This window comes from Alosa pseudoharengus, unplaced genomic scaffold (assembly GCF_046254945.1).
Source record: "Alosa pseudoharengus isolate Yale_2024_CS ecotype anadromous, Long Island Sound unplaced genomic scaffold, YU_APseudo_1.1 YU_APseudo_1.1_scf_5, whole genome shotgun sequence".
In the NCBI taxonomy this organism is placed as follows: domain Eukaryota; kingdom Metazoa; phylum Chordata; class Actinopteri; order Clupeiformes; family Clupeidae; genus Alosa; species Alosa pseudoharengus.
This window is the reverse complement of record NW_027468837.1, coordinates 9,880,442-9,885,441: the sequence shown is the minus strand read 5'-3', so window position 1 is coordinate 9,885,441 and position 5,000 is coordinate 9,880,442. Positions and strand designations below refer to the sequence as shown.

At 47.5% G+C, this 5,000-nt stretch overlaps 1 protein-coding gene across 8 annotated transcripts in view; it reads right to left on the bottom strand.

Moving 5' to 3' along the window:
• The window catches only part of foxp1b (forkhead box P1b), a 170,590-nt gene that overhangs the window by 89,580 nt on the left and 76,010 nt on the right, over positions 1 to 5,000 (bottom strand). The window lies entirely within an intron of this gene.

The following is a 5,000-nucleotide window of genomic DNA, read 5'->3' as shown; positions in this document are numbered from 1 at the left end:
CATCTTATTTTATGCAGTCGTCTGGTCTCGGACACACAGAACCAACCACACACATACATGCGCCTGGACCCAAGTCACCATACAGACATGCATGCTCACACCACCCACCATGTGAAGCACAATCACAGTGATGCTACAACTCGCACAATTACCACAGAATTACAAACACGGTCTTGTCTGCATTGGGCTGACCACAGTGTCTGAAATGGCTGACTAACAGTGTATTGTGTACACGCTGGTTTCTGAGCAGGCCAGTGGAGCATGTGCTAAAATGGGAGTGTGAGTTTGTATATGTATGTGTGTGTGTGTGTGTGTACCTGTGGTGATAGTGGAAGGGGTGACACGTAGCACCCCCATACACACACCCACAGACACACACACACACACACACACACACACACACACAGGCACAGCACTAGTAGAACTCTGCTGCATCTCTTCCCCCCTCCACAGCCTCTACCAGGAGAGGTGGTGCATTCTGCATAATGCAGGCCATCCACATACTCTGCGCCTGCTCAGCTTTTTGGGCAAGGCTACCGTGCGAGTACACCAGAGCGACCACGCGAGCATATGTGCCCTGCTCTGCACACGCGAGCCTGACTTCGTGCCATTCAGCCAGGCAGGCAGGCAGAGGCCCTGGATGTGGCAGGGCGAACCACATAATTGGTTCGTCTTATCTGTCGATTTGTAACAAAGCTTTAAACTGCTGGTCTGACAAATAAGTCTGGAATGGATTGGTGGCCAATGAAAGAAAACCAATTATTCATCACTGTTGTTTTTTTGTTTTTTTACTTCCTGATGATACAGTTGGAATATGTGGGAGTCCAATGGACAGAGAGGGAATAACTATGATATTTTAGGAACCCTCAATGTTGATTAAAAGGACACTTGCATGAGACAGAGCATTCATATTTAATACAGCTCTGTAATATCGTTTGAAGCCAAGCCCTGGCAATCAAGCCACAACTAGCAGTCAATGATTGCTCGTTTAAACATGCAAGAGATTGAAAATGCACAGAATTAATCACTCAGTGAATCAACACAAATTATACTCTTAGGGAAATCAAATATACATGGGGTAGGGCAATGGTGAAACATTAACAGAGGGGGAAAATGCTTGTTGCTAAGGATCTCTCCATGGCTGTTGTATTAGCCAAGGTCCTGGACATTGCATTCTGTTGTCATGTCAACAACAAACAAAACAGAACAAAACAAGCCACAAACACTCTCGCTCTCTCTAGCTCTTTTGCTTTGTGACTGTACACAAAGCTTCCTCTTATCTCCTCCACCGTCTTCACTTCCTCTGCGAAGATCCACCGAAAACCACATCTCATGCCTGGCCCTGAGGGCTGGGAGTGGAGAGGAGAGTGGTCACTGGCTGCTTTGAGGGAAGTCCAGCCGACCTTCCGGGAACTGCGTCATAATGAGCGCGCTCTTCTGCAGGAACTGCGTCATAATGAGCGCGCTCTTCTGCAGGAACTGCGTCATAATGAGTGCACTCTTTTGCAGGGAACTGCGTCATAATGAGCGCGCTCTTCTGCAGGACAGCGCAGGACTCCGCAGCTCCCACAGTGCACTGTCTCTGTGGGTGTGTGTCGTGTGTGTGTCTATGTGTGTCTATGTGTGTGTGTGTGTGTGTGTGTGCACTGTCTCTGTGGGTGTGTGTCGTGTGTGTGTCTGTGTGTGTGTGTGTGTGTGTGTGTCTGTGTGTGCGTGTGCGTAGTCTCTGTGGGTGTGTGTCGTGTGTGTGTCTGTGTGTGCGTAGTCTCTGTGGGTGTGTGTCGTGTGTGTGTCTGTGTGTGCGTGTACAGTGTCTTTGTGGGTGTGTGTCGTGTGGTTGTGTCACAAGGTCGTGGGGAGAGAGAAGCCCCTTCGTGCACGTCACAGCAGAGCTAGGATGGCTCACGCCAGAGTTACACGTGTTGTTTGACGGCCGGGGAAACCCCTTCTCTGGAACTGTGCCCCCAACACACACACACACACACACACACACACACACACACACACACACACACACACACACACACACACACATACTCATACACACACACACACACACACACACACACACTCATATACTCATACACACACACACACACACACACAAAGCGTTCTGAAATTGGAGCACAATGCGTCATGTGCTTTCTAAAGGTGCCGCATGTACTCTCCAAATGACTGGTGGAGTCTGGCGGTGCTGACGCTTTCAACATAAATCAACACGACCTGTGTGATATGTGGTGAATTAACCCGAACATACAAGATTGCCTTCAAAAACAACCACTTGATTAGGGAAAAAAAAAAAAAAAAAACCTTCTGTGGCGACTTCAAAAGGAAGCATTTGGGTTGGCATTCTTTTAACCGTTGGTTTTGTTGTCTTCCCTCCACCTGGGAAGTGGAGCGGCAGTATTTGACTTGCTAATTGAGATGTTTAAATCAAGCTTATGGTCTACTTCCCCCAAATCTGACTAGTCCCGAAGATGAATTCCCCTGTCAGTATCAAGATGATCAAACAGATTACAATTATTTTAGCCGCCGTCCTTATTAACGAGCACTGTCTTTCATAGTTATGTCCCTTAATAAGAATGGATGATATGCCAGCACAAGGTTTGTTGTTTTCACCGATTCAAAGGGCCCTCATACATCTCTAAATTGGGGGTAGAGCAAAGACTAAATTGAGCTGTGCATGAGAAAAAATGGCTTTTGAGCTTCAAGAAAAAGGGGGTGAAAAGGAAAAAGAAAATAAATAAATAAATAGATAAATAAATAAATAAATAAATGGTTCTGTGCACTGCTGCAGATGTACTGGTTTAGCGATTGAAGGACATCTATTAGTAGGAAAAACAGTGGGGCTAATGGAAGTCGATGATGAGCGAGCGGGCAAATTGCTGACGTGTGTGTGTGCCCAGTGTGTGTGGACTGCATGAAACGGGACGGGGAGTGTTTTCTGAGGTTGCCTCATAATGTCAGGAGCTCTGGGTCAATACGAGCACTGCGCATGTTTTACAGCCAAACTCTCCTCCATTGCTCCCATGATGGGGATCGTTTACCATAAAGGAAAATGGATCCTCCTATTTATGCTGCCACCAATGCCATTTCAAAGGCACGACAAAGCCATGCCTGAGAAAGGGAAGAATCTGTATCGGAGAAAATCTTGCAGGAGCTAGGGGCACAAAAGGGGTTAACAGTGTGAGCCAGTACCTTTCTGAAAATGTTATATTCCATCCTGTTCAGCCAGGCAAATTCAGGAAGATTCCTTTCCTTTTTTCCCCCTCTTTGGTGTAGAGTGACCATCCGTAATGTGATAGAATGCTTTCACTCTCTATCTTTCACTCTCTCTCTCTCTCTCCTCCTCCCTCCTTCCCCCATTTTTTTCACCCACTCTCTCTGTCTCCCTCTCCTCTGCCTCACATTCATCAAAGTTGTAACCCCTGTTGTCTTTGCAGAGCGAATCAGAATGTGCCCCTGGCAAAGAATGAAGGAAAAGTCAACAGGAATTAAGTTTCAGTGCAACTGTTTACTCAACTGTGGCCCGCAGTTATTGAAATTTTATCCACGGTTTTGTGTGACTACTGCGGTAATGAATTCAGTATGGCTGTGATTTTCTCACTGACGACATGCTCATTTTGAGCTGACTGGGGCACTGGCAGAGGCTGGGCTTTGATGGACAGGGGTGGGGGTGGGGTGGGTGGGTTCGGCCCGTTCGGCAGGGTGGTGATGACACCATGGCGGTCCACACACGGTCACTCTTACCTTGCGGTGTTCCATTAAACTGTGCCTTTTAAAAGCCATTGGAGGAAGTTGGCCATGGCCAATGTTTGTCCAGGCCCATTTGTGGTGAAATAACCTCTGGTTCGCACCAGAACATTTATTGTTCAGGAGGTGAAGGAGAGCCAACATCAAAACACAACTGCTGCCTCTGTCGGTTTCTTTTCCCCCTCTGTCTCTTTCAAAACCTTGAACGGGGTCTCAAATAAAAAATGTATTTTATGCATTTCATCAGAAGCTAAATCATTTCCTTGGAACAGTGGGAGACATGGTTTCCATAACACACCAGTAGTTCACGTAGCAGAGAAGTACTTTTCCAGAATCACACTGCAATTTTTTCCCATTGCGTATATGTATATATAAACTATACACACACTGAATTGTTTTATCAGTCCATTGAATGAAATTCTGTGATGCAGCCATGTCCTCTAGGCACTTTACTAGCCAGTCAGCCTCCATCAAAGACAGCACAGCGGAAAACAACAGACGGCAATAGAGTGAGTGAGAGAGAGAGAGAGACAGAGAGAGAGAGAGAGATAGAGAGAAGCACAAACCACACGCAGACACACACACACACACACACACACACAAGTCTGCGCCTCGGTCCTAAAGCATCCCTGACAACAAGCCCCCCCCCCCAATCAGTCGGCCAGGCCGCAGATAGCACGCGACACAGTGATCTTTTCAGGGCCGCTTCCTTTGGAGCTGCTGTCGCACGGGGAACACATAACACTGACACCAACAGAAAGAGCTTGTCTGTTTGTCTCGCGGCGCGCAGCGGTGAAAATGTTGTGGGCTTCACGAGTAATAAGCGCCGACGCAATTCACCGCGCATCAGCGAGCGGGGCGGGCGAACGAGTGAGCGAGCGGGCATTAGCGCTGAGTGCCAGGCGTGTTTACAACCAGCTGGGAGACGGCGCTGACGGGACGGCGGACGCGGCACGGCCCACAACTGTCCTCGCGATCGGATGGCACCTGTGCGCTTCATAAGGAGATGGCCCAAGCACGCCGGCATAAATATTTTACCGAAATGCAGATGCTGCATGCAAGGATAAACACATCCCCCAAACACATACACACACACACACACACACACAAATCACAGGAAGAGCACTTCGACCTGTTTAAAAATTCAAAAATGCCCTCCAATATACATAAATAATAATAATAATGTGTTTATGTACTTTGGCTTGCTGAAATATTTACAGGCACTTTGCGGGCGAAAGGGGGAATTT